Consider the following 11,578-nt stretch of genomic DNA (forward strand, 5'->3'; position numbering starts at 1 on the left):
AATGCATGTTGAGTGAAAGAATTTACGCTGTCTGAGTCCTGTCTCGGATTCTTCCCACAGAGGGAAGCCTGGGCAACAGAGCAAGACTCCATCTTGGAAAAAACCAAAACGAAAAACAAAACCCCAAAAACCAGATATCATCTTGGTATTTCCTCCCTGTGTTTCATTTAAGCAGGCTCCCTGTTCTCCTTACGCTCCGGTGAAGTGTGTACGGCCATAGTCATTGGGAAGAGAGGCCCATGGGGACTTCTGCATCACTAACATAGGTCCATAGACCAAGAAAGTGGAGGGCCATGCCACGAAGGGTAGCAGCAGAAGCAGCTGCTGTGCTACTTCTGGCTGAATAAACCAGACTTAAAAGCTGGGAAATGTTGATAGAGTCTCTGTACTTGAGTGTTATTGAATATTCAATTATTTATCAGATTAACCATTGCCAGGCACGGGACCAGTGCCATCCTGAAGATGTCAGAGCCACCCTGACTTCACAAAGTGAGGGGAAGAGTGGTGCTATGGGTTAGTTTCTGTGGGACTGTAGTCTGGTGCTCTGCTCCCTGAAAAGGAAGTTCTGGCACCAGAGCTGTTTGAGGAAAAGGTGCCTACCCCAACCCCCAGGGGGGCTCTGAATACACATTAGTTTTGAAAGACGGGAATCTCCACCATCAGGGCCCCTACGGATGTCTGTTTACTGTGGTACCTCCTCACCTTTATCTGCTGATAGAAGCCCACATCTGATGCACATTTATTAACATCCCAAGACAGGGCTGGTCCCAGAGTGACTTTGGTAAATGATGTTTTTGGGCATTCAGTCTATTCATCTGTGTAGAAAGAACCTTGCTTTCATATTATCAGGCCTGGTTTCAACAAACATTTACTGAATCTCTACCATGTCAGCCACTGAGTTATGTGCAGGGTGTGGGGGATGGGACAGAAGGTGTGAGGGCCTCCATCTGGTGGGAGCTCCCTGGAGGGAGGTGTCATAAGCACAGTGTACTGGTGGGGGAGGTGCTATAATGGACAGGTAGGGTATAAAGAGTAGTGGCTAGGAGTACAGGCTTTGTCATCAGAAATCCCTGGGTTCAAATCCCAGTCCCGCTACTTCATAGCTGCAAGCAGCCGACTCACCCTCCTTGTCTTCATCTGTGAAATGTGGGTGCTCTCCCTTATACAGTTGCTCTGAGATGAGGGAGAGGACTCGGTTAAAGTAATTCCACAAGGTTCAACTCAGAGTAGGTACCCAATAAACATGGCCATTGTCACCATGATTCTTGTGGAATACCACAGCAACTGTGGGACAGAAGATGAACAAAATCCAACCTGAAGCACCCTGGCAGGGCTGATGTTGGCCAAATAAGAACATGAATGTGTGCCTTAAGGTGCTCAAAGAACCTCTAAAAGGGTGATCTGGCCCTTTAAGGAAGTTGTAGAGGGCTTCCCCAAGGAGATGTGACCAGGTGCAGAGAGGAGGGAAAAGCATTCCAGGCTGGGGTGTCAGAGTGTGGTAGACTCTTTGGAGGTGAAACCGAGAGGCCGAGTGGAGGTGGGTGGGCTGGAGAGCAGAAGCGAAGAGGCTGTGGAGTGAGGGAGGGGCTGGGAGGCAAGAGAGCACCGGAGCAGGCAGGGCCGTCGGGGTGGCCGTCGGGGTTTGCTCCTCAGAGCAACGAAAGCCATGGAAAGGTTTGAGCAGGAGGCTTTGTTTGTTTGAATTTTATTACAAGGTGCTGTGGGAGGAAGGGGCCCTGGGGGGTGGCCACCTTGCTGGGCAGGGTCGAGCCAGGGAAGAGGTCTTGGAAGAGCTGGCCTTGAAGATTGAGGAAAAATCTAGGGAAAGAGCGTTCCAGTCTCTCTAGCCTCAACAGCGAACCACAGCACAGCAAAACTTGTTCCTCTGCCTGGATTCAAGCTGTCTGTTCCCACGGAGGGAGCATGTGCTGAACGGTTGGAATCACAGTTCACTTTCCTATGGAAAGGATGGGTGTTATCAGGGCATGGCTTCTAAGGCAAGTCCTGAGAGCCTAGGCTTGGCTGGATGGTTCTCTGACGGTTCTCATTGTAGGGGAGGGACGCATGGCATGGAGCAGGGAGCTTCTACCTTCCAGAACATCAGCTCATGATGTGTTGGCCCATTGGGAATTGATCATTAGTAATTGCTAAAGGACAAACGTTTGTGGATAATTCACTTGTCTTATAAATGAGCACATATGCAAAGATTCCTGTATCATAATTGCACCCGTGCACGTGTGTTTCCCCTTCATTGTTCCAGAGTAAGGGATAAAGAGGGTGAAATGAGAAATTCAGGGATTGTGCATGATTTGCAGACTGTTAAACTTGCAGAGGGCTCAGGGAGCGATCTTACTGCTGCAACCTTAGTTAGCTGTGTCAACTGCAATTAGGGCTTGTGATTTCTGATAGTGCAGGAAGTTTTATTTTCTTTTCAATTGTAACCTAGGGATACATTTTTCATAAGGTGAAAGGAGGGCACAGCTGGTGGTGAGGGAGGAAGCAGACCATCTGCCTGCAACTGTGGCTCTTGTCTGGGAAGGTCCTGTCTTTTGTGTTGCAGCCCACACACAGTGGAGAACCAAGGTGCTCCGGAGGGGGCCCAGGACTGGTGATTAGGAGGCTGAGCTCCTGGCCATTTCTGTCCTATCCTCAGACAAACCACTTCTGCTCTCCAGGGCTCATGGACTCCGCAGAGGTTGTGTGAGAGCGCGGACTTCCAGACGCACGTGTAGGTGAAAGGGCCGTTGCCACGCTGCCGGCGCTAGGTGGCGCCAGTGCCCACATGATCCGCGTTGGTGGCGTGTGGGACCGCCCAGCGCCCCGGGCTGACACCAGATCAGTAAAACCGGCAGCCCTTACTTAGTGTGAAGGTCGACCAGTGTCTGCCCCGGTGGTCTCAGCCTTCGGTCTGTCCCCTCCCCAGGCTCCCCGCGTGCTCCCACTTCCCCTACACACCCGCCTCTCATACGTTCCAGGAAGGGATGCGGCTCACCTGGCAATGCTCTGCCCTGGGGGGTGCCCAGGTCCTACCCACCCCTTGCCATGGGCCCAGATTCAGCCTGGGCGGTCCTGAAAGCAGCTCCCCAATCCGCACTTCTTTCTTCACAGGGGTTTGTGTTGTGTCTGTGGGCTTTGTTTTCTCGGCCCTCTAGTTCAGAAGGCAGTGGCTTGGGGGGAAATGAGGGTTCACTTGGCCCAGGGCCCTTAACATATCCTGCAGGTCCCCGGCCGTCATGTGCCCCTTATCGGCATGACCTGGGCAAGCTGGCTAGCCTCGCTGGGCCTTGTTTGGGGCAAGACTACATCTACTTTGCGGTGAGGATTTGCTGAGGCAACGTGTAAAAGGCCCCTTCCCAGTGCCAGGTTCAGAGCAGAGATCAATGAGTATCATTCATTCACTCACTCATTCACTCATGCCAGAATATGAGCGGTTCCCACCCTTACTCCAGGGCGTGCAGGGAAGGTGCCACCCACTAGACTTCCCTTGGGTGACCTGGGAGGATCTGACACCTCCCGACAGAGAGGGGCTCTGCTTCCTTCTCCACAATTTGGGTTTCACAGAAGGTGCTGCCGAGGCCTTAGCTGCCACGACGTCGTGTTTGGCTTGAATATAGGGAGGCTTCCTTGTCCTGGACTTGGCTTCTCTTCTGATTTCAGTCATGGCTTTGGGCCGTGCGCCCTGGACAACATGGTGAAACCCCGTCTCTACTAAAGATACAAAAAATTAGCCGGGCGTGGTGGCATGTGCCTGTAATCCTGGCTACTTGGGAGGCTTAGGCAGGAGAATCGCTTGAACCCAGGAGGTGGAGATTGCAGTGAGCTGAGATGGCGCCATTGCACTCCAACCTGGGCGACAGAGCGAGACTCTGTCTCAAGAAACAAAAAAAAGGAAAATCACTCTCAGCCCTGCTGAGCTTCAGTTCTCACAGGCAGAGTAAGGAGAGAGCCCAAATCAAGAAGGCCCCCTGCATCTCAGCTCAGCTGGGAGCAGCACCCTGTTGTCTAGAAGGTTGTTCTGTGTCCCATGTCCCACTGGCACACAGGCAGTCACCACGGCAGGTCAAAGGGCCAGGGCCAGAGTCCCCAGGTTGCTGTGGCCTAACTATGAGAGTGTGTTCAGTGCAGGGGATGGCTGACCTTTCAGCCTGACTGGTTTCAGAACTGCAAATAGTAGGAGTGATTCATGACCCTCTAATGGATCCTGCTATTTGTAACTAGCACATGAATTTGGGTAGGCAGAGCGCTTGGTTGGTGAATAGAATCAAGCTCCTGTGTGTCTTGGGGTAGAAGCTGGTAGGGAGCCCTGGCCAGTGCTGTTGGACCTTGGTGGGCCTCAGCGCTTGGTCCATCCAGCAGTATCTCCAAGCAGAAACGGAAACCCAGCTCCTTGCCTGGGTTCTTTACCCTTATGCTGGAGAACCCCCTTGGGGGCCCGGCAGGGAAGATCAGTACATCCAGACCCACCACTCAAGACCATGATGTCCCCGTATACTGGGAGGATTAGAAGAGATGGTACTTGGGACAGCTCCTGGTCAGATGCATGGCATATAGGAGCTAATCAAGCAGCTCCCGGCTCCCTTCCCCTGCTGCCTGCAGCGCTGCTCTACTGAGATGGATGGAGGCCACAGAATCCTTTCTTCCCCTAGAGAGGGCCTGGGGACATCTGTATCTGATGGTCAAAAGTATGTTCTCACAGGTTTCCTAGAGGGAGCCCCGGTGTGGGAAGTACTGGGCCTTACTCCTGGTGTGTTTGTTCCCTGGCAAAGTGACTGCAGGGAGTTCACAAGGCCCCTGTGAGCCTTGGTTTGGGCTGCCTGCTGCCTTGTGGGTCCCAAGTTTCTTGCCAGCTGTAAGAATGCATGATGAAAGGAAAGGCTGCCCCACACCATGTGGTGGCATGACTGGGGGTGGCTCCACACAGCCCAATCTCCCTGCAGGGTAAAGAAAATCACTCTCAGGCCTGGCATGGTGGCTCATGCCTGTAATCCAAGCACTTTGGGAGGCCAAGGCAGGTGGATCACGAGGTCAGGAGTTTCAAGACTAGCCTGGCCAACATGGTGAAACCCCATCTGTACTAAAGATACAAAAATTAGCCAGGCGTGGTGGCGTGTGCCTGTAATCCTGGCTACTTGGGAGGCTCAGGCAGGAGAATCGCTTGAAGCCAGGAGGTGGAGGTTGCAGTGAGCTGAGATTGCACCATTGCACTCCAGCCTGGGCGACAGAGTGAGACTCTGTCTCAAGAAACAAAAAAAAAAGGAAAATCACTCTCAGCCCTGCTGAGCTTCAGTTCTCACAGGCAGAGTAAGGAAAGAGCCCATCAAGAAGGCCCCCTGCATCTCAGCTCACCAGCTTGGAACACACAGGTGAGAATCAATGCAGGGCATCCATTGTTAACCCCAGGTTTGCATTAGAGTTATCTAGAAAGGTTTTTAAAAAAGTTCCATGCCCAGGCATGTGAGACCTGTTAAATCATAATCACTGGAGTGGGGCCATAATTTTTAACCTACCCTGGAGGGTTTTAATGAATACCCATTGGTGAAACCCACCTTAGAGTCCCATCTCTGTTTGCAAATACCATGTATTTAATGCCGCAGGTCCCCTTGCTTTCCACATTCCCTGGGGAGGGCTCTTCACCCTTTCTCACCATTCAGCACAGCCTAGCCTCACCTAGTGTCTCTGTTATATTCAATAGATCTGATCTGTTGGAGCACACTCACACTTTTTTGTACTGTAGCACTTTAGGCCTTTAAAAAATAGTTATTTTTCTTTAAAAATAAAAATTGTATATATTTATGGTATATAATTTGGTGTTTTAAAATAGGTACACATTGTCCACTACAGGATACTACACGGCTATAAAAAAGAACAAAATCATGTCCTTTGCATTAACATGGATGCAGCTAGAGGCTATTGCCCTAAGTGAACTAATACAGAAACAGAAAACCAAATACCACATGTTCTTGCTCAGAAGTGGGAGCTAGACATTGGTCACTGGGCACATATGGTGTATTAATCTGTTCTCACACTGCTATAAAGAACTACCTGAGACTGGGTCATTTATGGAGAAAAGAGTTTTTTGTTTTGTTTTGAGATGGAGTTTTGCTTTTGTTGCCCAGGCTGGAGTACAATGGCAAGATCTCAGCTCACTGCAACATTTACCTCCTGGGTTCAAGTGATTCTCCTGCCTCAGCCTCCCTAGTAGCTGAGATTATAGGCACCTACCACCACGCCCAGGTAACTTTTTGTATTTTTATTAGAGATGAGGTTTCACCATATTGGCCAGGCTAGTCTTGAACTCCTGACCTCAAGTGATCTGCCCACCTCGTCCTCCCAAAGTGCTGGAAGCCACCACGCCTGGCCAGAAAAGAGGTTTAATTGACTCACAGTTCTACAGGCTTAACAGGAAGCATGACTGGGAGGCCTCAGGAAATTTACAGTCATGGCGGAGGACGAAGGTGAAGCAAACACATCTTCACGTGACAGCAGGAGAGAGAGAGCAAAGCGGGAAGTGCCACACACTTTCAAACAACCAGATCTTGTGAAAACTCACTCACTATCATGAGAACAGCAGGGGGGATGTCTGCCACCATGATTCAATCACCTCCCTCCAGGCCCCTCCTCTGACACATGAGGATTACAATTAGAGATGGGATTTGGGTGGGTCACAGAGCGAAGCCATCTCACATGGACTAAAGATGAGAACAACAGACACTGGAGTACAAAACAGGGGCGTGGGGGCAGTCAAGGGTTGAAAAACCACATATGGTAGTGAGGTACTCTGCTCATTACCTGGGTGACGGGATCACTCGTACTCCAAACCTCAGCATTACACAAATAGACCTTTGTAACAAAGCTGCACAAGTACCTCCTGAATCTAGAATGAAAGCTGAAAAATAAAATAGGCATATTGTGAAATGGCTAAATCAAGCTAATTAACATAGGCATTGCCTCACATTACTCCTTTTTTAGTGGTGAGAACACTTACCATCTACTCTCTCAGCAATTTTTAAGTATACAACGCGTTGTTATTAACCGTAGTCACCATGCTGCCTTTGGCCTTGCTCCTCGCAGCATGCTGAGTTGGCTCTTCCACGCCCTTTCCCCCATTCAGCATCGGTGTTTTACCAAGATCACCAGGTGATTCTTAGGCATCTTAAAGCCTAGGAAGCAGTGGTTTAAAAAAGAGACCTTTCATCTCTCTCTCTCTCACTTTTTTTTTTTTTTAGTGAAAATTTCAAACGTACAGTGGAGCTGAAAGCATTTTACAATGAATATCCCTAAGCAGTTCCTTTAGCCACAGCCCAACCTTTGTAGTGGACAGAGTTCTGGAGGAGGCTCCTTGGAGGGAGCTGCGTGCAGTGCTTCTCTGCGATGCCTATTGCAGGTCCCAGTTCAGGAATTCTGGGCTCTGGGTGACTGTGTGTATCAGGGTGACTCCTGCTAAACGCATGTTTTTATGATCTATGCAACTCGCTTCCATTGCAGAAGGTGTCCTGTGCGGGTCTCTTTTTTGCAACTCCAGTAGTCTGTTGAGTGTACTTTTCATCTTTGAATCTCCAGGGCTCTAACAATGCCTGGCACATAGTAGGTCATCAAAATATATTTCTGGAACTGACTCTCCATCTCCCAGCATGAACAACATGGCATGAGTAATTGATTCAGGGAGCAAAGAAGTTAGTTTCCCCAAAAACAGTTAATATGAATTTGGTGAACTGGAGAGAAATGGAAATTGACTAAGTCAACATAATTTCGTCTTCCTAATGAGCTGTCTATGCCTTCATTTTCTAAGGGCAGCTGGCAGGTATCATCCTTCCTGGCAGATTCAATCTTTATCAGAACGTCAAAGGCAAGTGGAGGCGTTGTGCTTCAACTCTGGGTTTGCAGATGAAGACAATGGTTCCTTTTTCCAGAACTGGCCTCATGTTATATTTTACTGGGGTCATATTAGGGAAGGATGGAGAATGAAGAATCCTGTGAAGGACTCTTCTCCACAATCCACCTCCTTTCCATTCCTCCTTCCATCCAGCATGGGGGAGATGAATGGGCTGGTTATTCTGAGAGCTGTCTTTGGCGCAATGGCTGTCCCTCTGCCCCCAGACATGAAGAAATGTCCTCTGCTTGGTGAAGCCTTTTTTATCCTCTAGAACCCATAGCACGTGTCATCTTCTCCAGAAATCATTCTCCAAATCCCCACTCCCTCCTACCAAATCCTATCGATCCCCCTCTCCCTGGGGTTGCCGTGACACCCTCTACTTTCCTCTTGAGTCTTCCCAGTCTGCATACAATCAGCGCTCATCATCTGTGCTCCTGTTCCAGAGTCAGAGCTGCTGAAGGCAGGGGGAACATCTTTTTTTCTCTCCAAGTTTGAAAAAGGGCAAATGTGGTCCTGCCACCTTCCCACCTTCCGTAAGTGGCCGATGTGCTCCCTCCTCACCTACCTGAATCTCAGGCACCTTGGAACTTGCTGGATTGCCTCCTCCACCCGTGGCAGCATCTGAGTACTCATCTCATTCTTCCCCAAACCCGTCATCCACGCTGGGCACTTCCTGGAGCTTTTGCTCATTTCACACAAACTCCTTTACAAAAATGTCATAATGATTCTGGCCATTGGAAAGAGATTCTGACACAGACAAGAGCCTCTGAGATCCAGTTTATGGGAGGTCACTCCCTTTTCACCACACAAAGCACCCAGGTCGACCACTCACCCTCTTCTGTACGTAATAGTCTAGATGTGGCTGGGTCACTGGGGATATATTTCCTAACGTAGGTATCAGGCTGCTCTGTTTTGTTTTATTATATACATAGCTTCTATAAATCATAGGCGTGCATTTCCCTCCATCCCCTGTATAAATACACTAAGGGTAGATAAAGACAGTTATAAATCTGCCATCTAGATCTGTGCAGGCAGGAAGCACACTAAGAGCGGGCGGCTGAGATCAGCCCGCCGGCTACCGTGGCTGCAAGTGTACAGTGGGTAGAGGGAGCCGCGGAACAGCGCGGTGAGGGGAACACTGGCCAGAAACCCTGAGAAAGTTGACTTGATTTTCCTTCCTTTTTAAAATTTTTGCAGGCACATAGTAGGTGCATATATTTATGGGGTATATGAAAGATTTTGATACAGGCAGGTAATGCATAATAATCACATTAGGGTAAACAGTGTGTCCGTTCCCTCAACCGTTTATCCTTTCTGTTACGAACAATCCAGTTATACTCTTTTACTTACTTAAAATGTACAATTAAATTATTTTGACTATTATCATTTCATTGTGTTAGCAAATACTCGGTCTTATTCTATTTCTTTGTACCCATTAAACTCCACCTTCTTCTCCCCATTCCCCACTGCCCTTCGCAGCCTCTGGTCACCGTCCTTCTACCGTCTATCTCCATGAGTTCAATTGTGTTAATTTTTTGCTCCCACAAATAAGCAAGAACATGTGAAGAACATTTGTCTTTCTGTGCCAGGCTTATTTCACTTCCCATAATGGTCTTGATTTGGCCTTCTTGATCCCCCATCTCCTGGCAGATGAAGCCTCTGGTTTACCCTCTAATTATAATGAAACACTAGTAGGACCTAGCAAAGAAAATAGCAGAGCGGGGCAGAGCGTGATGTGGGGAGGAGGAAGGAGGAGGAAGGCGGTGGCGGGAAGGAGGGAACCGAATCTCTTCATTGATGTGAGCAAGTTGTCCCCTCAAGTCTTTGAGTCCTGGCCAGAGTGCTGCTGCTTTTAGGGTCCCTGTAGAGTCAGGGGTCTCAGAATAAAGTGAAGAGAGTCCCTGCTGCAGAACTCAGCTAGGGAGTGGGGAGTGGGGCTGGGAATGGTCCTGCTGGTAGGGTTGGGGGAGGCCCCGCATGCTGCTTGGTCTCTGAATCCTGGCCAGGGTTTGGGGAAGCTGCGAGCCAACAACATTCACTTATGTTCTCCTTATCTCCCTGTATGTTCTCATTTCCCTTCCTCCTAGTCCAACAAGTGGCTATGTCTGTGTCCGTTGTTTCGGGGAGATTCGTGGCAGGGAGGAAAGTGATCAGCAATTCTTTTAGACTTCTGTATTCTAAAAGTCCCTGTCCTTAGGGAACAGCAGAGGGCCTGAAAGATGATGGTGAGGATTCTTGTAGGAAAGCTTCTTGCGACATTGGTGGTGGTGGCCTGGTCACAGACCTCCTGGGCGGCTCCCCTGGGAGCTTGTGGAAGCCCCAAGAAGAACGTCTGCCTTCCACGCTCCTTGACCCAAATGCCTACAGGACCCTGGCATCAGTGAGCAGAGGGGCCTGCAGCACCCCTGCTGGTCTGCTGATTCTTCCCACATGGGTGCTGTAGGAGATGCTGTTATACACCATCCAGATCCCCCTTCCCACTGAAGGATGGATTCCTCTGCTGCTGGGGGTGCTGCCAGACACTGCCCTTGGCTAAAGAGATCTTTCTGGTTCAAGATCACACTCCTTTCCAGGGACAGCTGCATCCAGTGACTGGTGGGTACAAGGGTGTGAATCCCAGGATCCTTTCACCGCAATTAAAGGGCCACGTAGCTTTCCAGCTCTCTGTGGGTGGGCTGAGGTTGAGACTGCATAGTAGCCTAGCGTCTCTCTCTGCCCAGTTCTGCACCTTTCTCCTTTCCCGAGGGTTGATGCAATGAACACTTCCTACTTAGCTTCCTGCATGTAATCTTGCTCAAGGTCAGCTTCAGGGGAACCCAATCTATGACAGGTACAGGAACTATTTCTCTCCTATGAGATAAACAAAAGTGCAGGGCAATGACGCAGGGGTGACCATGGCTGTCGATGTCCGTGGGCATCCTAGGAACAGGACAGCCTGGGGAACGCAGCCTTTTCTGATGGGGATACCTGATGCTTGGCCCCCACTGGCCAGTGTCCTAAGAAAATGTGGGTCCAGGGTTGGCACATCTTACAGGTCTTACGAGAAGCTGGACATCTGGATTTTTTAAAAATGTGAAATCTCTTGATTGAAAAAATATCATCATATGGGCCAAAAAAGAACAAGTGCCTCTGCAGGCTGCATCGGAGGTGTGGGCTTTTAGTTTATGACTCTGAGTCCAGGCAGCCGGGGCCAAAGGCAGTCTCAGAGGAAACTCCACACCCAAATGCTGCATGGACCAGGCTCTGAGGACAGTGGTCATAGACCACATGGGCGCCCTGTCCCAGTGAGACTCCTGTGGCTCACACTTGGGAGGTGCAGGCCGAACCCCCAGAAAGACTGAGCCTCAGTGTCCCACCAACCTGGAGGAATGGGACTGTGAGTCAGAAGTTAAGGGGAGTGATGGGAAACAGAAAGCAATATTCTTGTTCACCTGAGTGTGTGATTCAAGATTCCCTCTACGTAGATTGATGCTACCGGAAGATTTTAAAAAGCTGAAAGCTGCTCCCGTTAGGGAAGTTTCCACTCCAGAGAGACTAAGTCACTATGTATAAAATATCAGGGTCTATGAAATCTTATTCAGTTAGATTTAATTGCATTAATACTACTATTCAATTCTGCCAAAGGTATGTCTGAAATTGTTTTTTCTAATAACACAAAGAGCTCAAGTCTGGATGAGTTTAAAATAATAACCCTTTAAAAAATAT

Source organism: Aotus nancymaae, unplaced genomic scaffold (genome assembly GCF_030222135.1).
Source record: "Aotus nancymaae isolate 86718 unplaced genomic scaffold, 86718_ANA_hifiasm-v0.15.2.pri h1tg000025l, whole genome shotgun sequence".
In the NCBI taxonomy this organism is placed as follows: Eukaryota; Metazoa; Chordata; class Mammalia; order Primates; family Aotidae; genus Aotus; species Aotus nancymaae.